Source organism: Rattus norvegicus, chromosome 14 (genome assembly GCF_036323735.1).
Source record: "Rattus norvegicus strain BN/NHsdMcwi chromosome 14, GRCr8, whole genome shotgun sequence".
Classification (NCBI taxonomy): Eukaryota; Metazoa; Chordata; class Mammalia; order Rodentia; family Muridae; genus Rattus; species Rattus norvegicus.
Window position 1 is genome coordinate 15,626,335 of NC_086032.1, and position 24,042 is coordinate 15,650,376.

Consider the following 24,042-nt stretch of genomic DNA (forward strand, 5'->3'; position numbering starts at 1 on the left):
TTCCTCGTGTCATTCCTCCATCACTGACTGTCCCTGGTGTCCCAGTGACCCAGGCTTTGATGAGAGCTCCTAGCATCTCCTTTACACAGACTATGACCTACAGTCATCTGGTAACAAGTCCTGGTTCAGGGTCCAAATCTGCAAACACCTGGTCTTTCCCTCTCTCCACTAACAGCCACTGGCTCTAGAATTAGCAGACCAGAACTCATATTTCAGAAAACTGCAAAATGTCCCAAATGCCCCCAAAGCAGTACCCCTACAAATTCCCCAGTCAGTCAACCAGGAGAGGTTCCTCAATTTCATTTGCATGAATAAGAATCCTGAGTCCTGTGGCTCAGTAGGTAGAGCTCACTTAGTATGCAGAAAGCCTTGGGTTTAGTCCTCAGCACTAAAGAGCCCTTAACGTCAGTACTGGGACAGTAGAGGCAGAAGGGTCACAAATCCAAGGTCACATTCATCTCCATAGAGAGGATGAGGCCGACCCAGGATTCATGGGACTAGAGCGGGGGGGGGGGGGGAGAAGGAGGAGAGGAGAGATATCAAATCATATCTTTCTAGCAAATTCTCTATAAAGAGATAAGTAGACTGGATCCCCGAAAAGCCCCCAGGACACCTTAAATGGAGGAGCTGAGTGCTCACTTGGTCCACAGTGTGACTGTTCAAGACTTGGGGTCAACTATAATGATGACAGTGGGGACTGGGCCGCTGGGGGACATTCTGTGTTTTAAAATGCAGATGAGGTGCCTCCACTCATTCAAGGAGACCTGGAGTACACAGGAGGGACTTGTTAGTTCCCAGGCAAGGAGTGTGGGGCCCAGGATGGGCAAGCACACTGACCTCTCCTCCACTCACAGCAGACATTTTCCCCTGAGAGTTTCTTACAATAGAGATGAACACGCAAAAGCCTTATCGCTGTCCTCGCAAGGGTCCTTTGGGCATCAGAACATTTAAGATTGTTGGGTTCAGAGACCCCTCTGAAGACAGTTTGAATGCCAGCACAGAAGGTGCAAAAGGAGGAGGGATTACTTTAGGTGAGCACACAAGTAACTCCACCTTGGGTTCGGATGTGATCTGAAAATATGACTGAACTTGGTTAGCTCAGAGGGAGCTCCCACCCCCATCCCCCATTCCCAACTGATTTCTGAAGTTGGCACCAGCAGTGTATTGTGGAACCACTTCTATGATGCGCTGATCACAGAGGACCTCTCAGCTCGGGGGAGGGAGTGTTGACTTCTGTTTTGTTGTTTTAATTCTACTAACTTCTCCCCAAACATTGTGGGCCAAGTGCTATCACCTGGGGGTGTCCACTGAACATGTGTCTCTTGTGGTTCCTGCTGGGGAGCCCAGCATGGATATCACTTCCACACTCAGCCCTGTCTGCTCTCAGCACGGGGACTGAGGGCTTGGCCTGGGGATTTTAGAAATGTGACTTTCATAGCAGGAGGGACGGACTATTTTGATGAGAGGATGAGAGAGTAGAAAATATGCTGTTAACCTTCTATAATCGGCCAGGCTAGAGAGAAGGGGGTGAGGGAGACAAAAGATGGAGACAAGGGAGCCATTGAGTCATAGCAGGAGATGCAGCAGTAGGCTGGGACCGGAAATAGAAAGGATGATGGCGGAAGAAGCAGCTTCTTCCAAGATGGCTCAGGATGCGCGCGCATCCCCTTGGCTTTTGGTTAGTTCCCACCACTTTGCGCTGACCTGAGCTTTCCCAACCTCTCCTAACCTTTGTTTCCTCACTCAAGGCTATTCTTCATTGGGAGAAGCGGCTGCCGCAATTATTTTCTGTGTCAGGTCCCATATCAAAAGCTTGTGATTTCTACCCATCAAGAGTCTAAGAATAGTCAAGGCTAACTCATGCCCAAGACCTCAAATTAATTATTTACCAGGCTGATGACTGATATGTGCATCTTAGAAAAGAAGGCCGGCTGCTGAGCTTCTCAATGTGACTGTAAATAATTGAACTGTCAACGGAGAACCTACCTCTAGACAGGTCCCAGCTTTAGGTTGCATGGTTTTAAAGATTATTTTTATCACAGTGCGTGCGTGCGTGCGTGTGTGTGTGTGTGTGTGTGTGTGTGTGTGTGTGTGTGTGCGCGCGCGCGCGCGCGCACATGCGCACGCGCGTGTGTTCATGTGAAAGTTTAAGGGGATCGTCAATTTCCTTCTACTATGTGGCCCCCAGGGATCGAGCTCAGGTCCGCCAGACTTGGTGGCCAGCACCTTAACCTACAGAGCCATCTCACCAACCCCGTTAATTGGTTTTGAGATGTAAAACCCAACCCCAGTCATTTACTGATGCTGCAAAACACGTTACAGTCTCGGCTTATTGATTGCACTGGTTGTTGAGGAGCAGATTCAAGCCACTGGGATGAGTCTGGTGGGGAGGGCAGTCATCCCTGGTACTCACAAGAGTGATGTGGGAAGATTGAAAGTGTAAGGCTGGGCTGGAGAGATGGCTCAGTGGTTAAGAGCACTGACTGTTCTTCCAGACATCCTGAGTTCAATTCCCAGCAACCACATGGTGGCTCACAACTATCTGTAATGGGATCTGATTCCCTTCTTCTGGTGTGTCTGAAGAGAGCAATAGTGTACTCATATAAATGTTTGAAAAAAGCAAGCAAGCAAGCCTAAGGCCTAGGCTACCAAGTGAGTTCAAGGCCACCATAAGAAATTGGTTTTTTTTTTTTTTTTGGACTGGATTAGCACACTTTAATGAGAACAGTTTCCTCAGTAAGTGCATCTGTGAGCTGAAGCCATATGGCGTCAGGACTTCGCTTCCTGCTCCACAGGCTTCAGATGCACGACCAACTCCCCAGTGCTCTGAGGCATGCGCTGGACACTGTCTCTTCTGTGGGAAGTCCCCGTGGCAGCCTCAGGGGCTGTTATCAAGTGTTTAACCACTTTCAGCGTTGCACTCACAGACAGGATGTTCTTGTGGATTTGAGGGCGAGCTGTGTGCCTTCTGCAGTCCGAGCATCTTGATCGTATCTTTTTCTCAGTATGGACGCCTCCTCGTACTTCTTATTCTTTAACAATGTGCAGTTTATGAGGGTTCTGGGGGTCCCCACCATATTTTTTCATGATCTTCACATCTAGGCTGAAACACTTTATCTGGAATTCTTGATCTGGTACATTTGTGACGAAGCCACTCTTTACCCATGAGAGATTCTGCACCTTTCTTCACAGTCTGCAGTCTGCCTGCAGGCCTCTGAAATACTGAATGCAGAACCCCAGTCATAAGTGGGGTAACTCTCTTCAGAGGTGGCAACCACTGTGTCCACTCCAAATGCCCCCAGTATATTTCTTTTAAGTAAAAAACCTAGGTGGAGGCAGAGGCAGGCAGATCTTTGAGTTCGACACCAGCGTAGTCTACAGAGAGAGTTCCTGAACAACCAAGACCACACCGAGAAACCCTCCCCCCCCAAAAAAGTAAAAAGGGACCTGGGGTACAGCTCAGTGGTAGAGCATTTATCTAGCATACCTGAAGCCCTAGGCTTGATTCTTAGCAACCTCCAACCCCAAATGCAAACTACTGAAAAAACATACTTTCAACAAGTATATATGTGGATGTTTACAGTGGCATAATTCAAAAGGCCCCCAACTGGAAAGACTCCAAAATTTCTGTAAAGTGCAGAATAGCCACAGTAATGGAATATTTTGCTAGGGAAAGAATGAAATCAGACTGGAGAGATGATGGCTCCATGGTTAAGAGCATTGGCTATTCTCCCAGAGGTCCTGAGTTCGATTCCCAGCAACCACATGGTGGCTCACAGCCATCTGTAATGGGATCTGATGCCCTCTTCTGAGGTTGCAGCACCATGGAGTAGTTTAGCATGCAGGAGGTATTGGGTTCCTAGCATTTGCATGCTTCTGTACACACACACACACACACACACACACACACACACACACACACACCACACATACACACCACACACACCACACACACACAGACACACACACAGACACACACACACCACACACACAGACACACACATACACACACATACATACACATACACACACATACACACACACCCATACACACACACATACACACACATACACACACACATACACACACATACATACACATACACACATACATACACATACACACACAACACACACAACACACACACACACCACGGAAAACATAACCCAGTTATCCAATTATATTAATTTTTTTATTATATATACAGCATTCTGCCTGCACGTACACCTGTATGCCAGAAGAGGGCTGGGAATTGAACTCAGGACCTCTGGAAGGACAGACGATGTTCTTAACCTCTGAGCGGTCTCTCCAGCCCCCAGTTACAGTTATAAGTGAAGTGTGGTGAGGGGGAAAAATGGGAAAAGATGGAAAAACCTATGACTCGAGAAAGAAAATGAGAGCAAAAGAAGAGAAGTGGGGACCAGCTCATCGAAACTGATGACCCAGGTTTGATCCCCAGGACCCAGGTAAGTCAATCCAAGTCTTAAATCCTTGATTTGTCCTTTACTCTTAATATCCTTCTGGAGCCTATCAGCTAGAAATAGAGCTTTTGTGGGTGTCCACCACATCAAGTCTTTTAAATTTTAGTGTGTATGTGTGTTTAAGGACAGAGGCAGGGAGAGAGGGAGGGGGAAGAGAGAGGGAGAGAGGAAGAGAGACAGAGTGAGAAAGATGGGAAGGGGAGGTCTCATGTTGCCTAAGACAGCCTCAAGTCCTTATGTAGTAGAAGCTGGCCTTGAACTCATGATCTTCCTGCACCCATCCCCAGATCAGGTCAATTTTCTTTTAAAGGGTTTAGTCATTACTTACCTGGCTTCTTTCCCCCTCAAAGCCACCTTGTCTATAACTGTGATACTTATTATAGAGTCGTACCCTATGATGGTTTACATATGCTTGGCCAGGGAGTGGAACTATTAGAAGGTGTGGCCTTATTGGAGGAAGTGTGTCACTGTGGGGGTGGGCTTGGAGACAGACCCTCCTCCTAGCTGCCTGAGATGCTCAGTCTGTTCCTGGCTTCCTTCAGATGAAGATGTAGAACTCTCGGGGTTGGGGATTTAGCTCAGTGGTAGAGCGCTTGCCTAGGAAGCGCAAGGCCCTGGGTTCGGTCCCCAGCTCCGAAAAAAAAAAAAAAAAAAAAAAAAAAAAAAGAACAAAAAAAAAAAAAAAAGATGTAGAACTCTCAGCTCCTCCTGCACCATGCCTGCCTGGATGCTGCCGTGCTCCTGCCTTGATGATAATGGACTGAACCTCTGAACCTGTAAGCCAGCCCCAATTAAATGGTGTCCTTTATAAACCTTACATTGGTCATGGTGTCTGTTCACAGCAATAAGACCCTAAGACATACTCCAACCCTCATACGTTAAGATTCAAACCAGCCATCAGCTTCCCCATCTTCTACTTCTTTTAAAGATGGGAACTCAATGTGCAGCCCAGGCTGCCCTTAACCTCATGATTCTGCTGCTCCCTGCCGGAGCTGGTGGTCGTGTCCCACCTGGCCAGCTCCCCCCCCCCATTTCCTACAGGCAGCATGAACGTCATTTTCTCTCCCTCTCTGAGGTGAAATATGCAAACAAAACCTCCATGAGGGAGTCAGGAAGGGCTCGACAGTGTGGCAGTTCTTCAGAGGGTCCCAGAACACAAGGAAAACCAGGAATCAGACGCAAGGCTAATTAATCACTAGTCCTCCAGGTAGCAAACGTGACTCAGCACACTTGCTTGCCCGAGGGGGTGGTCGCAAGTATTTGATAGGACCTGATAGAGCTCTGGGTGTTTCCCCAGCATTGCAAAGGAGGTCCATTATAACCCAGCCCAGCCTCTTTCTTCCCTGTACTTCAGCAAAACATTTAACTAACCTGTTCCACCCTAGTTCCATAACACTTTCCAATGTTGAAAAGAATTTGGGTTTGCCCAGGCATGGTGGTGCACCTCTTTAATCACAGCACTTAGGAGGCAGGGGCAGGGGTAGGGGCAGGGGCAGGGGTAGGGGCAGGGGCAGGGGCAGAGACAGGTAGATCTCTATGAGTTTGAGGCCAGCTTGGTCAACATAGTGCGTTCTAGGATCACCAGAGCTATATAGTAGCATCCTGTCTCAAAAGAAGAACTGAATTAATGAGGCACACCTCACTAAGAGACTGCGGCACCTTACTGTCTATTGTACTAAGTCCTCAAGGATCAGCACAGGCTCCCACTCCTATCTCAGCCTGTTAACCAGGTCAGGTAGCCACAACTTACACACCAACTACCAAAGACCACCAACCTCAAGGGTTAATCAGCCGCCTCATTCTGTCCAGCTTGCAGAGGGCACAGCTCTAACAGGGGTGCCTGTTACATCAAGGAACTTTGACCCACAGCCCACTTTTTGCTCTCATGACCCGGCAGGGAGAAGGAAGGAGGTCTGCTCTGGAAACCAGGGCCCTGTTCCTCCCTGCCTTCTGAGGTTTCCACTTCCAGATGGTCTTCTTAGGAAACACATTGGACAACATGCAGGACCAGGGTGTTGGAAGCTGCCAGGGTTATAGGGCATACGGTGAAACCATCCAACATCTCCTAGAATTCACACGTCAATTTCCCTCTGATACGTGCAAACTGTTCAACATGGTCCTTGAACTTTTCTTTTAAGCCCATCAATTCTATTACCACTGGGCTGGAAGGTCTGTGATGTCCCCAAATTCCCTGGAGAAAAGGAATCTTTTTATGTAATACCTATGCCAGTTCCCTTCCATGCCATGTTTAAATTCTTTTCTAATGGGTCATCAACCCACAACCTGGCTTCTTCCTGAAACATCTTTAGAATCACCATCTCCAGCTTTGGATGCTGGTCCTGCGTCTGCTTTCCATCTCACTTTGTGCTCCTTTTAAAAAAAGATTTATTTATTTTATATAAGCACACTGTCACTCTCTTCAAACACACCAGAAGAAGGCACCAGATCCCATTACAGATGGTTGTGAGCCACCATGTGGGTGCTGGGAATTGAACTCAGGACCTCTGGAAGAGCAGTCAGCGCTCTTAACCCCTAGCTCCCACTTTCTACCCGCTCCTTTCTTAGCCTCACCAACCTCAACCAAGGAGCAGAGCTTCCCAACCTACAGATCATGTCACTTGTAAATGGACCATGTCTGAAAAGACTGACAGCACACAGGTGTTCTGCCAGATACACTGGGTGAGCGCCGCACTCAAATCTCCTCCTATTCCAGAAGAAAGTTTTCTTCTCATCAAGCACACAGCGACTTCCCTGCCCCTCAGGCCCCTAGCTTATGGGTAAGAAATGCTTACCGTGTGAGGTTTGGGTTTCAGAAGAACAGGGAGAGCCTGGTAATGCCATACACATAATTCTAGGCACATTGAGGCCTCATAGGGACCACCGAAGCAGCGAGAAACCCAAGCCATTCAGCATCTTTGTTTTATAATATGGTGTAAGTTACAGAATGCCAGATTGCCCTAGGGGCAAACGGCAGGCAAAGCTCTTGTCTTCTGGTGCCACCTTCTGTTTGTGAGAGGAATGTGTGAATGTCCCTGCATTTCAGAGCCAGGGCAGAGCTCGGGGACTCTTTAGTCCAACTTTGATTAACAGATAAATGGAAGCTCAGATTGGAACTAAGGACGCAGCCCCCCCAATTCACCCCCCCACTACTCACACACACACATGCTCACACACACTCGCACATACTCACATACACATTCACACACTCACACACACACTCACACCACTCACACACACATATGCTCACACACATTCACACATACATACACATTCATACTCACACACACACTCACACTACTCACACACACTCTCACACACACCACTCACACACACTTACATCACTCATGCACACATTCACACATACTCATACATACTTACACACACACACACACGCACACACACACACACACACACACACACTTTCTCTGCAACACACACCCATCACCGGCATACATCTCTCCTTTACAATTAAGGTTACCTATGCTTGGCAGCAAAGGCCAGTGTGCACAAACGCATGCATGCTTCCTTCAGTCAGTGAAGCATATGTTTCATGTGTGACTGGGCCAGCTCACCCATGACAATAAGGGCTAGCACGGGGCATCAGCTATGGATCAGGTGCTGGGCTCGGCACTTTTACAACTCTCTGGATTCTTCAAGTCTCCCTAAGGATAAAAACTACTGTCAACCCCGTCTACTTTTAAGGAAACGGAGGTTTAGAGGGGAGAGTAACTTGACCCAAGTCACACGAGTGTATTTTTGCAGAAAGAGAATTCAAATAGGTTTTCACTAGTTTGGTCTGCCCTCCTCACTACCATTCTGTATCTCACTGACTTTGCCAGATGAGGCTTGATTTCCACATCAAGGTCTAAACCAGGAGAGCTCCTGAGAGCCCATTCACTTACTTACACCCCTTTCTATCTCCACCCCACGCTGCTCTCCCCTTGCTCCACTGAGCTAACATAATTTAATACCTGTGCTTCCCACAGTGTGGTTCCCACTGTGTGAACCGCACAACGATGCAGCTTTGGCCTCATGACAGATCCGCTGATGCTTAGATCTGGGACTCACAGCTGCCGTAACTGCGAACAATAAGCCCCTGCTAGTCACGAACTGCTCAGTCCAATCTATTACATCACAGTAGCAAGAACTAGGAAACACACTCGGAAAGTTGAAAATATCCAAAGAGGACTGGAGAGATGGCTCAGCGGGTAAGATCGCCGATGGCTCTTCCAAAGGTCCTGAGTTCAATTCCCAGCAACCACATGGTGGCTCACAACCATCTGTCATGGAAGCTGATGTCCTCTTCTGGTGTGTCTGAAGACAGCAACGGTGTACTCACATTCATAAAACAAATGAATCTTTAAAGGGGGGAGGTTTCTTACATGAATGATCAAAGGCAATGATGTTAAAACGCTAACACTCCCCAGATGGATCTATAGATTCAGTGCAGATGCTATCAAAATTCCCATTGCTTCCTTTAGCTGATTATAAAATTTATTTGAAAACTCAAGAATACCTGGGAAATTCCTGAAGTAGAAAAAGTTGAGAGGACCATACTTTAAGCTAACATTCACCAAGACATTGTGCCAAAGGACAGACAGACATCAGGGGACCAGGATGCAGAGATCAGAGTGAACCCTCACATTTATAGCCCATCTCCCAGACCTGGGGATGCTCCTGAGGTCCTCCCCATGCCTGTGACGACGTGACAGTAGGCCTTGAGAGCTGTCTGCCCTGACAGCCTACACCAGTCAATCCTCCCATAGGTTACTTGGAGCATCTAGAGACACCGTTCGGTTGTCTTCATGACATTACTCAGATGTCTGGGTTGTCTTACCGGATGGGCTGCAGAACACGAAGTGGCCCTGCTGTAAGGAACGAAATGCTATGCTCGTTGTACTTTCTTTCATGTCCACAAGAGGGCACCAGCGCTCACAGCATTTAAGTCCTATGACCAAAGGATGAAGGAACTATGTAGTATGAAAGTGACTATATGCAGGAAATGTTGGAAACTCACAAATGTGTATTTCCCATAGTCCACCGGACACATGGAGGAGACACCAAACAAAGCACTTCATCTTGCCTCTACAGAGTAGTGGCGATGTGTAGACACTATGATTCAGTGGTTTTCTTTTTTTTTCTTTCTTTTTTTTTTCTTTCTTTTTTCCGGAGCTGGGGACCGAACCCAGGGCCTTGCGCTTGCTAGGCAAGCGCTCTACCACTGAGCTAAATCCCCAATCCCGATTCAGTGGTTTTCAAACAGGAGACAGTGATGGAGCAGAGGAAGGTGGATCAGACTTTAGAAATGAAGGAATATTGTGGGTGTCCTCTGGGAAAAAACAAATGCTGACTCTATATTAAACTTTATATTTGGAAAATAGATCATAGTTCTAATAGTACAAATATTAAACAAAGGCGCTAAGTAGATTTCTATGCCTAACAAACAGAGAGTGAGTTTAAAATGGTGAGCTCTGCCTCTCTTCCGTCAACTTGTGACGAGAAGAATCTATCAGAGCATCACGACCTCTTACACTTGTCTCCTCCTGTCTGTCTTTACTCCGCTTCTCTGTTTCAGGTCCTTTTTGGTCTGGTTTTTATTATACACAGTTTTTAATGAATTCAAGGAAAGAACTATCATATTAGATCCCAGAGTTGAGCCAAGACAGAAGGAGCATCTTGAGATAGGACGAAGGGACTGTGATCACAGTCAGTACCCAATCACGGTGTTTGTTTATTTGTTGTTTGTTTGTTTGAGATGGGAATCTCTCACCTAGTCCTGTTGTGAATCTTATTGGGTAGACCAGGCAGGCTTTGAACTCACAGAGATCCATCTGCCTCTGCCTCCCAAGTGCAGGGACTAAAGGCGTGTGACTCAACACCTGGCCACTCGTGTTTTTAAACAAAGTTTCAGTAACTTGAGGCAGAAGGAAACCCCTTTAACAATAAAGAATATCTACAAAAAGTCTCCCGTAAATATTATGCTTTAGAATTTATAAGATAGGACCATAAGATAATCCATGAAAGACAATTACTATATATGTGTGCAGTGGCAAAAAATAAATAAAAAATAAATCAATTGTTTACACCAGTAAAGAAAACGACTGAGAGTAAATCGAATAAAACATATATGAGACCTTTACACTGATAACTACAAAGTAATACAGGACAAAACTGAAGAGGACCTATACGATTACAGCGATGCTCTTGGATTGCGATACTCAGTAGTGCTAAGGTGATAATTTTTTATTAGTTAACACACAGACATCTCACAACCCTAAGAGGACCTAAACATTGTTTTTGGTGGAAATTGACAAGATGTTTCTAAAATGCATATAAAGGTGCAAATGACGAAGAATAGCAGTTGGGCCAATTTTTAAAAGGAAAGCTGGGGGGCTGGAGAGATGGCTCAGTGGTTAAGAGCACTGACTGCTCTCCCAGAGGTCCTGAGTTCAATTCCCAGCAACCACATGGTGGCTCATGACCATCTGTAATGGGGTCTGGTGCCCTCTTCTGGTGTGTCTGAAGACAGCGACAGTGTACTCATATATAATAAATGAATAAATCTTTAAAAAAAAAAAAAGGAAAGCCAGAAGACTTACAGACAACTGTTAAACTCACGGTAGCACCTCACACCATATATATATAGCAAGGCTACCCTGAGGTCTGTTTGAATACGGTACATTGAACACGGCTTGAAGCAAGTCCAGCATTGGCTGATACTTTAAACTCCAAGATGGCTTCTCTCCTGGCTCATCCCCGGGAACAGCAAGGAACCACTAGCGACTATCATTTACTGAGCATTGTGGCTGGGCATCACTTTGATTACCTTGTGCTTCTTTTGACCAGCATTTGACATAGGGACAGATGGAGAATGCGGAGCTCAGAGATACACTGTCACTTGTCCAGGCCACAGTGGCTAGTAAATGGCAGAGCTACGACTCCCACACACACACCCTCTCGAAGCCTGTGTTACTACAGCACATGGCTTTGAGAAATCTGTGCCCACTGAGTCAGGTGTGGGTGAGCAAATGCTTCTCAGCTCTACCTGCTTTCTTCATTTGTCTGATGAGGGAGGACTAGGTGACCTCTCGGGCTTCCCCGGACTCAAAATGTATGGCTTTTTTGTTTGTCCGTTTGTTTTAATGAAGCCGCTCAGACTCTTTTTATCAAGGGCTTGTGTGTTGGTTTCTGCTTGGATGTTTCTTCCTCCAGGAAGATGCAGGTGCTCTTGGTTTCCATCCCACAAACCCGGGAAGCAGGTCCGGCGAAACTACTCTGTAGGACTCAGGTTTCCCCGTCTTCAGTTTCGTGGCTTATGGTGGAGTCAACAAGAGTATAGTTTGTGTTTGCACAAAGCCAGAACACAAAAGGAAAGGTCCCGGCATTACTGAGCATCCAGGAACGAGTATCCCACACCGAGAGCACACACAGTTCGGTTTTGTTAGGTTCTCTCGTGTTCTGCAAATACGCCTCTCACCCACTGCTCTGTCCCCGTGCCAGCTTCCTCTAACTATCTAACTGCTTTTGGGAGAAAAATAAACCACAACATATGTGATGAAGAAGGGGTAGGGATTAAGGAAGCACTCAACTTCTAGAGAAGCTGACTTCTCTAGAAATTCACTACTTTAAGTAGCTCTAAGAGACATCTCTAAGAGTTGGGAGACGGAGACAGGCCGATTGGGAGTTCAAGACCAGCCTCAGCTATATAGGGAGTTTGAAGCCTGCTTGGGCTACATGAGGCTCTATGCCAAACAAAGAGTCAAAACTGAACAAGCAACAAACAAGAGATTCCGTGAGAACCCTGTTGGTTAGCCCGGCAGTACTTGAGGTGTTTGGCTAGTGTGCTGTGAGTTCAGAAATCACTAAAACCAGTGACTAGTTCTTTTCCCTAAAGAGCTCAGTGGTTGGTCCAAGGGCATAGCATGACGGGGAACCAATCTAGGAAGGGAAGTGGACTCTCTGACCCCCACACTGATCTATTTGCTCTAGAAACATTTACCAAGCACATTCTTTATGGAAGGCACCATGCCAGGTACTGGGATACACACAGGGTCCTTGTCCTTGTAGAGGTTACATTCTGTCAGGTGGCAAAGATTTGGGCAACAAATTACTCATTTTGTTTGCTTCGCTACAACTGAGCTAAGGGGCACAGGAGAACAGGGTACATTGAGACTTTATGAAGGGAGAATGTGGGGCAGTGGCCCCTGCCACCAGACAGAGGAACTGGTAAGATTAAAGCACGTTTGAACCCCCGGGGAATCTCAGAATTGAGAACCAGCTCCCTACCAAGTACTATCTGTCCTGGAACAAGATACCCCATGACACCCCACTGAGAAGACCATGACCACTGGTCATGTAGCTAAAAACCTGGAGTTCTCCATGCTAATGAGATGTCTCAATAGACCCCGAGTATTTAGCCAATGAGTTTCTCTTCCTGAAAAAGGTATTTAATCCCTGATTCACACTGAGTAAGACATAAGTGTAAGGCTGGAGAGATGGCTCAGTGGTTAAGAGCCCTGATTGCTCTTTCCGAGGTCCTGAGTTCAATTCCCAGCAATCACATGGTGGCTCACAAACATCTGTAATGGGACCCGATGCCCTCTTCTGGTCTGTCCAAAGACAGTGACAGGTGTACTCACATACATGAAATAAATAAATTAATTTAAAAAAAAAAGACATAAGCCTATATCTCCCAGAGAAGGCCTTCTCTCTTCCTGCCTCTCCCTCAGTTATCCCCTTTCTGCCTGGTGCATAGAGGAAGTGTGGACCCAGACACTACTCCCTCCCCTCTCAGTTCCCTGCAGTTCCCAGCAGCCTCTGGCAGCCTCTGGGTACACAGGAGATTGAGAACCACAGCATTCATCCCAGACCTCACTTTTCTTGTCCAGAAGAAGCTGGGTCTAACTCAGACTGTGTTCTGCCTCCCCTCAGCGGCTTGCCTGTGGCACTGGTCCAGCACCCCAGCAGCGAGGGAGGCAGATGCACAGCCCAGCAGAAGTCCTGAGAAACTCTGGGGAAACCGGGAAGAAACCTTTCAGCTCAATCCAAAGGATGAGTAAGGATGACTGAATGAGGAAAGGGCTAGAAGGTCCCACAGAGGAAAGGGCATGTATCCTCTGCACTACACCAAGTTGCCTCTTCTGTGTTGTCTTTGTACCCCAGTGCCCTGTCAGCAAGGTGTTCAGGAAATACAGACAACAAACAGAAACACCCAGAAAGGAAAGCGAGAGTCAACAGAGCTGAGTTCTCCTGGGCTAGAAATCTTAAAGAATGTCAGCTAGTCCAAAAAAAAAAAAAAAAAAAAAAAAAAAAAAAAAAAAAAAAAAAAACCCAACCCTGCAGCACCATGGGAACAGAAAGATGGGGGAAATACAAAAGGTGTTAAGAAGTGTTTTGAGTCCTGTACATTCTTAGGAAATCCTGTGTCTTAGTAATTTGTCTGCCCACAGCCACCATGAACATCGCCGTTGGTCAAGGCTTGGATACAGGAAGTGACCACAGTTTCCACACATGGGGCAGGTAAGAAGGTGGCCCACCTGCAGAACTTATATCTCCCTGCCCCGTCAACTGCCCCTCACCTATGCTCACAGCACATTCTCCACCTGACTTGAAGCAAACATTTTGCTTGTCTGCTTGACTGAGACAGTGTCGTGTAGCCCAGGCTGGCCTCAAGGTCACTGTAGAGTCAACTGAACTTGAACCGTTGATCTGCCTGCCTCCAGCGGTGTCCGAGTGCTGGGATTATAGGTGTGCACAATATCAGTTTTATTCGGGGCTGGGCGTCAAATCCAGGGCTTCACCCAGGCAAGGCAAGCGCTCTATCAGCCAAGCTACCCACACTAGCATCTTATTTTCTTCTCTTCTGAACGGGAAGCACCCTCTCCCGGCCTCCCAATCTTGCCGTGCGCTCTCAGCAGTATGCTATGGCCCACGCACACCACCATTTTCTTCCAAACTACTCATTCCTTCGCAAGGTAAATTCACTTATTTTCATGCCAATTTCTTGACATCCTGTGGCATCCGTCTGCCAGAAGGACAACCTTACATCACCTACTCCCAGGTTTTTACGTTTTGTTTTAATTCACTTTTGCGTATATGAGTGTTTTGCCTGCATGTTTGTCCGTGTGCCCCATGCATGGGAAAGCCAGAGAGGCCATCAGATTCCCTGGGACTGGAGTTAAGGATGGTTGTGAGCTGCCATGCTGGTTCTAGAGATCCAACTCAGGTCCTCTATAAGGGCAACCAGTGCTCTTCACTGTGGAGTCTTCTCTCCAGCCTCTGCTTCCTGGTTTCTACTCCAGGCTGTGGCCTGCTGAAGTAAATGATGGTCTCTCATCTAGGTTTACAATCAAATACCATTCCTACTCTCTACCTCAGCCACCCAATAGGATCCTCAACCACCATGTCTGCTGTCCTTCCTCACATCAGGAGACATGAGCCCAAACATGGAAGTCTATGTACTTCCTGCTCCTACAATGCCAGTTTGGGGTTCTCAGAAGCAGAGCCAGAGCCTGTCACAGGAAATGGGACATTCTTAGGGGGAAGCCTGGAGAAGTCAGACGGTCTGGAAGTGGAGCTGTGAGAACATTGGAAATTTGTTCTCAACCTGTTCCCACAGGGTCTCAGAGGCATAAATAGCATATAGGGTTACCCACTTTGAGGCAAGAGGCCACACTTTAGAAATTAAATTGTTGAAGGAGGTCATCTTGGGAGGAAGGCACCTTTAGACCTTAGAGTGAATGTAGAGGGAGGTGGGGGTGGCACATGTGTGTGAGGAGAGCATATGAGCCAAAGCAAGGTCTCTCATGGGTTAGGCTAAGCTGTATTCCTTGCCCTGTTATTTTGAGACAGGGTGTTGCTAAGTTCCCTGGTTTGGCCTTGAATTCACTCAATAGCCCCAGTGGCCCTTGAACTTTTGATCCTCCTACGTCAGGCTACCCAGTAGCTGGGATCCAGTCCTGGGCTACCAAGCCTGGCTAAGAGTATACTTTCCCATGGGAGCATAGCCAATAGAGCAGCTGGGGACCTCAGCACACACATCACCAACAGCAACTCTTTGGACGTCCAAGGCCACACTTCTGCACCACTCACTCCTCCGCTCCACAGAAGTGACCTCTCACCTCTGCACTCAGTCCATCAGCAGTCTGCTACCCTGAGCTTGTGAGCTCCCAGACAGTGGCCATCCTTTCTTCTCAGCGTTCCCAGTATCTAGCCCACAGAAAAAGCTGGCTGAGTGAATACTGTACTCATTGGTGTTTCTAGAAGGAATTTCAAGCCAGGTGGGTCAGAGTCGATTGTGGAGGTTTGGGTGGTCCTTGGGATTGAGCCTAGCTCTTCATGCCTGTCAGGCAAGTACCCTACCACTGTGCTACCTCTCCAGCCTAAGCCTTGCCCTCTTAAACAGAAGAGTTGTTCTTTTGCACTTTCAATAGATGGTGACAAACTTCAGTAGTCCCTTTAGAACTAACCTTGAACAGTGAGTGATCTCCAAATGACCTTTACTTGCCAAAGTCCTTATCTCCTAAAATAGCCATCAAAGGCCCCAGCCTAAGAACCACTCAGTGTGCCACTGACAGGCCCCCGAAGAGCTCCTCCTGCTACTCTCCTTGCCTGAGTAATCAAGCAGCATCAGGCACCTCCCCAAGGGACATCCAAAGCTACTTAAACGTCCCCATCAGCATGTTCTGACAGGGCCTCATTCTTTCTCTTGATGCTGCTTTTAGCCTAAGGGCCTGGTGGTGCCCTTAGATGTTTACCATCTGGGAGAGATGACCTCTATGTCTTGAGCTTAGCAGCTCCCTCTAGTTCATAGGAAAACACAGTTGCTCAACCAGAGGTGCTAAGTAATCTTGTTCGACAAACAGGAGCAAACTTCACAGCACACAACACTGATCTCACCCATGGAGCACCACAGCAAGCTGCAAACTGGAGTAAGACCCCAGGGCTAGTCTCTCCTGCATCAGTAGAGGAGACTCATGCTTTCTCCTTCTGTAGAGATGGTCTCCATGGACAATCGCTATGCAAACTATAGAACGATGAGCTGAAATCAAATCTGAAAAGGCCCAGAAAGCTAGGAAGGAACGTGAGAAATATGAGAATCACTCTCCTGTGGAGACGCTGTTTACAGAGAAGGAAATCAATGGAGGACATGGGAGCAGAGGTCAGTCCAGTCAGAGAAGGAGCAGTAACAAAGAGTGAAAGATGAGGACAAAGGGCCAACCTGTTGCTGCAAACTCCAGGACAAGGACCAAAACTTAAAATAGGAAACAACAACAACTAAACAAAACAACAAACAACGACAAGAACGAAGCCAAGACTGAACCATACAATATTAACATTTAGAGAGGAAGGGACTCCGTTGAGGAAATGCCTCCATGAGATTTAGCTGAAGGCGTTTTCTCAATTAGTGATCAATGGAGTAGGGCCCAACCCACGTTGGGTGGTGTCATCCCTGGGCTGATGGTCCTGGGTTCTACAAGAGATCAGGGCAAGCAAGCCAAAAGGAGGAGCCTTACCCCCATTACTTCTCTTGTGTCCCCTGATTCCTACTGATTCCTTTCTTTTTCCCAACTAACCCCCCTTCTGTGTTCAGTTCCTTCCTTCCCTCCTTCCTTCCTTCCTTCCTTCCTTCCTTCCTTCCTTCCTTCCTTCCTTCCTCCTGTCCCTAGTTTTATGGCCTCTGCGTCAGATCCTGCCTTCAGGTTCCTGCCCTGCTTGAGTTCCTGTCCTGACTTCTTTCAGTGCAGAACAGCAATTCAGAAGTGTAAGCCAAATAAACCCTTTCCTCCCCAACTTGCTTTTAGGTTACGGTGTTTCGCCCCAGCAATAGAAACCCTAAGACAAGGATATTGAGAAAAGAGACAAACGGTTCTCTCCCCGTTTATGTTTCTGAGGATGCTCCTCGGCCTCGTCTTGGGACATCAGTTATCAAACCTGGAGTCCTCCATGGTCCTCCTTGACACCAGACTGAGCAGCTTCTGGCTGCTACCACCCCAGGACTCCTGCCAGAATTCAGGTTGGCAACTTAGCATACACAAACACCCGGCCCCCAGCTAAATTTGAAGTTCAGATAAGTAAGCAATAATTTCTTTAGTATAAGTGCACCCTATGCAATGGTTGGGACATAACATTAGACATAAAATAGGGAGGCCCCTGAAGTGCCCCAAACAATGCAGGCAAGTGCCATTGTCCTAAGTTGCTCACCAGAACTAGACGGTAAGACTGTAGTGTTGAAGACACCACATACTCTGGGTCGCAGGGTACAGAAAAATGAAGCTGGAGTGGAGAACACCAAAAGGTGCTATGTAGGCTGCTGGGAGAAAGTTGTTATCAACAGCCTGACTTAGCTGTGGACCCTGTGCTGTATACACCACTGATATGGCAGGTAAGGTGAGCTCGCTGGTGCATTAGTGGCACGTCTGTTATGGGTGAACAACTGTTTCCTGGCTGGATTTGAGACCCATTCCACAGGAAGGAGTTCATACCTGGTACTGTAAACCTGGTCAAATACTAGTTGTCACAGGCTTTAGTGAAAGAAGTGACGTGTGTTGTTTTATTCAAAGGATAGGATATGCCTGTTAAATTGCTTCCTAAAGGATTACATTTAAGCCAGAGAAACATTTTGAGTCTGATGCAGTTGGCCGATGATTGCATAGATTCATAACTGGCTAGAATACGTGACTTTTTAGTGCTTAGCCAAAAGGAATACCTGTATTATCCCCCACGGCTCAGGGAACACTGCTGAAGAGTGCAGGGTGGAAATCATTTTAAAGCCAGAAGAAAGGGTGGAATGTCATGGAATGCTGCCTTCTGGGCATGATATGGCCACTGTAATCTTGAATTCACAGTAGCTATGACAGCATGCACAAGATCTGTATTCAGACTAGGCTGTCAGTAATCTACCACAGATGGGGGAGGTGCTCACGGGGCAGTGAAAGGTTGCTGAGGGATGGGGAGTTGATTGATTTTGTGGTGTAGCCACTAGTAAGATGCCCATGATCCCATCAATAACCTCTCATCAGTGTTCCTGTAAGCAACCCTAATGAAAAAAAAGAACACTGGGCACAAAAACAAAGAACCAAAAAAACTAGGGAGAGAAGGGAGGAAGGGAGGAAGGAAATGAGCCCAGAAGGGGGATTAGCTGGGAAAAGGAAAGGAATCAGTAGGAATCAGGGGACACAAGAAAAGTAATGGGGGTAAATATGACCCAAATTACATTACATACATGTATGAAAATGTCACAACCCATCACACACAATGAACAGACACAAATACAAAACTTAAAAAAATTATTTTAATCTGGAACTCCAACTGAACCGAGTACCCCATCCTCTACCAAGAACCTCACCATCAAAGCACCATTGTGCCTGCAAAGGGTTTATCTCCCCGTTCTATGTGGAGATGCATTCTCTCAAGGAGAACTGTGGGGAAGACCTGCCCAAGCCTGTGCCACAGAGGAAGTGGGAGTCTCTGTTTTATCTAAGAAACTTTTAAGTTGGTGTGCGCAGGATCTTTCACAGGATTTAGTCACTTCCACTGATAAACACAGAAGCTTGGGAAGCTTAAACCATTTCACCACTTTCCCAAAGCAGGGCTAGAATTTCTGCTCTTGCTTGCTTACATGCATGTTTCCTCCTTCCCTCCCTCCCTCCTTCCCTCCCTCTCTTCTGTGTGTGTGTGTGTGTGTCCGTCCGTCCGTCCGTCCTGTGTGTGTATCCATCCGTCCATCTATCTGTCAGTCCCAATACATCTGTGTATACTAATGCATGTGTGTTCAGGTGCCTGCAGAACCCTGAGGAAAGCATCCAGATCTGCTTGAGCTAGAGCCACAGGTCATGGGGAGCTGCAAACACAATATCAGCCCTGTGGAAGAGTGGCCAGTGCTGTTAACTGCTGAACTATGTCTGCAGCCTCAGGCATGGTTTCCGGTTCTCCTTCTCTTTCTCGTTCACAAGAAATTTCATCACAAACATCATAGATAATGCACACAGCCTCAGGAGACCTCTGGTAAAGTTGCTACTTCATTCAAACCTAACTCTGAAAACTTCAAAAGAACCTAATGGAGAGGAAAGTGGGATGCTCACGTCTGTAATCTCAGCACTCAAGAGGCTGAGACAGAAGGATTGCCCCGAGTTCAAGGGTAGCCTGGGTTACCTGCTGAGTTCCAGGGCTGGCTACAACAGTCTCCATGAAGACCTGGCTCAAAAAAGGGAACTCCAAACCAAAACCAGATGAATAAATCCATCGAAAAGAAAAGGCACTAAAGAAAGTTGGGGTTGGTGCAGTCTAATGTGCAATGAATGCACCTTCTGGGTCTCGTGTTTGACGTCCAGCCCTTCAGCCATCGGAGCAGCACAGTCACTGCAATTCAAAAGCTGCAGGATGCAGGCTGGGGTCTTCATGAGCATGCGCCCATCGAGGCAAGCAAGCCTTCCTGGCAGCAGACCCTAAAGATTTCAGAGAAGGTGGGAGGAAGCCAATGCGAAGAACCAAAGAGCACAGCTTGGAGACAGGAGCTTCCTGGGCCTGCTTTCTATCTAAGCGTTATGGAAAGGAGTCTGTTGCTAAGGACTCTCCTCATCCTTTGAGAAGTAAGCTGGGATACTGAACCCCAACAGGCCTCTCATCTAGCAGTAAACAGGGTCTCAGCTCTGGGCCAGCCTGCCTGACTTTTGTTAAAAAGTCTTTATCTGATATACACTTTCCTCTTCCATTGTCATTATTCTTTTGTTAAAATAAATTTTAGTATTTTGGAAACATTAGTAGATAATTCTGAGTCACCATGTGGTTGCTGGGATTGAACTCAGGACCTCTGGAAGAGCAGTCAGTGCTCTTAACTGCTGAACCACCTCTCTAGCCTCTTTGGTAGATGTCTTAGTCAGGGTTTCTATTCCTGCACAAACATCATGACCAAGAGGCAAGTTGGGGAGGAAAGGGTTTATTTAGCTTACACTTTCCACATTGCTGTTCATCACCAAAGGAAGTCAGGGCAGGAACTCAAGCAGGTCAGGAAGCAGGAGCTGATGCAGAGGCCATGGAGGGATGTTACTTACTGGCTTGTGTCCCCTGCCTTGCTCAGCTTGGTCTCTTATAGAACCCAAGACTACCAGCCCAGGGACAGCTCTACTGACAATGGGCTGGGTCCTTCCCTCCTTGATCACCAACCTTACAGCTAGGTTTCATGGAGGCATTTCCTCAACTGAGGCTCCTTTCTCTGTGATAACGACAGCTTGTGTCAAGTTGACACACAAAACCAGCCAGTACAGTAGATAATTGTAATGACCTCTCTCTATCTAGTATCTTCCCAAAATTAATATCTAAATTAATATCTAAAAGAGAAAATAGAGACTTGGATCAAGGTAATCTGGGATCTGCATAAAACCTGTCAGTTTCGATGCCCTGGCCGCAGATAATGGAATGGCTATCTTAAGTGCTTGGTAGCTGAATGGGATAAACACCTTTAGCCCCAGCCCTCAGGAGGCAGAGGCAGGTATCTTTCTATTAGTTTCTGGCCAGCCTGGTCTACATAGTGATGTCCAGGATAGCCAGGCTATAGAGTCAAACTCTGGCTCCAGAAACAAAAATGAAAAGTGTTTTTGGAAGCTGGGCATGGTAGTTACCACCTCTACTCCCAACCCTTGGGAACCAGAGGCAGGTGGATTGCTATGAGTTTGAAGCCAGTCTGCTCTTCAAAGTGAGATCCAGGGCTACATAGTGAGTGAGATCCTGCTTCCAAAAAAGAAAAACAAGCAAAGCTCTGGACAATATGGGGAGGGTTGATGTTGTTGGGTTTTTTGGGGGGGGTGTTTTGTTTGTTTTGCTTTTCTGCCACCCACATAAGAGGAAATGCTGTGTCCTTTTGGTCTGTGTCAGACCCTCCTGCCCTCTCACCCCTGCTTCGTCAGCATCCAACCTGTTTCTTTGGCCCACCCTTTAAGACTGTAAATGGCCGCAGCTCAAGCTCCCGAGATCCCATCCTCATAGTTAGAAATCAAAGCTGAAAAAAGGCGGTTTCATATTGGATTTTTATTATCAGGAAAAAAATTTCTTCCTAGAAACTCATCAGTGGTATCCACTGGGTGTCCTTAGTTTAGTAAGGCAGATATTCAGAGCTTTGGCTGTCTGCTTTGTGGACAGAGTGTGGTTACATGGACACAGCTGTTTCCCTTCCCTTTAGCTGGACACGGTGCTGAGCACACCACCATTGCCCAACACAAATCCAAAGCAAACATCACCAGGGCTCAAAAGACCTTTCCCAGGCAGCGTTAGCACATGAGCTCCAATACATCTCGTGGCTCATACTGTCTATTCCAGAGGTCTCAAATTCATCACAGAATCTGCTCCCCACTCCAGATCCAAGTAGTGTCCACGGTGCCAGATCCTTTTCCTTCTCGTGAGTTTTACAACTCTTTTCCTTTCTGGTTCTCGACCTAGTGTGTTAATCAGATTCTTGCTTCACAGAGGAAACAGCGAAACCTGACCAGCCACTGTGTCTCCAGCACACGTTTCCTATTTGGAAAACCTCATTAGTCCCAGAAGATATCCCAAACCCTCACTGGTATCTTTAAGGTCAGCACAAAGCGAGCCTCGGAAATAGAGGGCTGTGTGATATCCTGTTAATCCAATCCCATAGTAAAAGTGACAGAACAGGGCTGGAGAGATGGCTCAGTGGTTAAGAGCACTGGCTGCTCTTGCAGAGGTCCTGCGGTCTATTTCTAGCACCTACATGGTGTCTAATAACTATCTATAATGAAATCTGGTACCCTCTTCTGGTGTGCATGTTGAGCACTACATACTAAATAAACCTTTTTTTAAAATGTGACAAAACAGAGTGCACACGGATAAGTGTCTATAAATGACAATTTGGGGGAGAAGGTGAGTCAGTCAATAAAATGCTCCCCATGAAAACACGAGGAAGTGAGTTTGGATCCCCATCACTCAGGTAAACAGCGAGTCAGGGGTGTATGTACTTGTAATCCTAGCATTGGGAAGGCAGAAACAGGAGAATCACTGGAGCTAGATGGCCAGCCAGTCTAGACAGGTTGGTGAACTCTTGCTCTGAGAGAGATCTTGTCTCACAACAAAGAGTGGAGCGATAGAGGAAGACTCATGACACTGTTATCCACATATACATGCACAGGTAAACATACATGCACAGTACACATACATGCACATGTATAATTCATACACACATAAACATACATGCACACACACATACACATGTACACATACATGCATGTGTACAATACATATACACATAAACATACATGCACACATGCACACACATGTGTACATATGCATGCACAGTACATACATGCACACATGCATATGCACAGTACACATATGACGCATGTACCATTCATATTAGCAAACTAACAAAATAAATGGGAATTTTGGTTTTGCTGTTATTCTTGTTCCTAAATGCGTGTTATGATAGGCAGGTGGGTGATGTATACAAATGCCCTTTTCTTCAAGCACCTGATTGAATCCCTGCAATAAAATTCCACTTCTACTGTGTAAACATACCACCGATCTACCCGAGCTATGCCTTTCATAAATAGATCCTGTCCGTTTATGAAAATGTTTTGTCCCTGGGGTACAGTTTTGGCTCAGTGGTAGATCACTTGATAAGCATGTACAAGACCCTTGGTGCTTTCCCCAACACCACAAAAAGAAAGCTTCTCCGCTTCAACCTTCAAGGCACGGTTTCCTAATGCAGGACGCTGAGGCTCTTACCAAGTAGACACATCCATTAACAAGATGGCTTTAAATACAGGGTGCAGTCGCACTTCTATGCATGCACCCCAGAAAACAAATATCCACACAGGGCATTCTAAATGCTCACAATAAGCAGTATTCATGATAGGGGAATGTGGAGGGAACTCGCTTTCTCTTCAGGAAGGCCTTCTCCTGCTGGGGCTACAAAGCCTGGCTCAGGTCTTGACTGAGCTCTGTGGCATTTTTTCAGAGGTAGCTTCACTTGCTTGTCTCCATCAGACGTCTGTGCAGCTTCAAAAGGCAGAAAGGAAAAGACCTGCGAAGTCTTGGCTTTATAACACCACAATTACACCATTTGTTTACACTTTAAGTAGCAGTCATCCAAATTCATGGCAGGGATTACACAGTAGCACAAGTTACTTCTTCCTATTTGGTGACGGTCTCATGACTTAGCATCTAAGACTTAGCTGCTCTTTGTTTGTTTGTTTGTTGTTGGTGGTGGTGGTTGGTTGGTTGGTTGGTTGGTCGGTTTCACTGATTTCCACAAATCAGCCTGCCACGGAAGAATTCTACGCATCGAAGGCACCTTTGACTTCTCGATTTGCCCAAGTAGCAAAAGACCAAGACAAAGCCCAGGTTCCTGGTTCATGTGGGCAAAGTACTGGCTAGGAACTAGGAGTCTCTGCCTCTCTTGGGGCAGTGGCTAGGCATCATGGGCAGGCACAGAAACACCTCCAAGTTTCTGAACACAGGTATTGGATCACCCGGGTTCCCACTGTGACTATAGGACCTCAAACAAGTTCCAAAGACCACCTGCACTTCAGTGCCCTCACCCAAATACTT

General features: G+C 46.7%; 1 protein-coding gene and 1 pseudogene across 2 annotated transcripts in view; both read right to left on the bottom strand.

Annotated features, from left to right (window-relative positions):
• LOC134481830 (large ribosomal subunit protein uL30m-like) overlaps positions 1–5,162 on the bottom strand; it is a 23,399-nt pseudogene extending 18,237 nt beyond the window's left edge.
• Positions 1–24,042, bottom strand: part of Shroom3 (shroom family member 3) — a 297,390-nt gene that overhangs the window by 242,566 nt on the left and 30,782 nt on the right. The window lies entirely within an intron of this gene.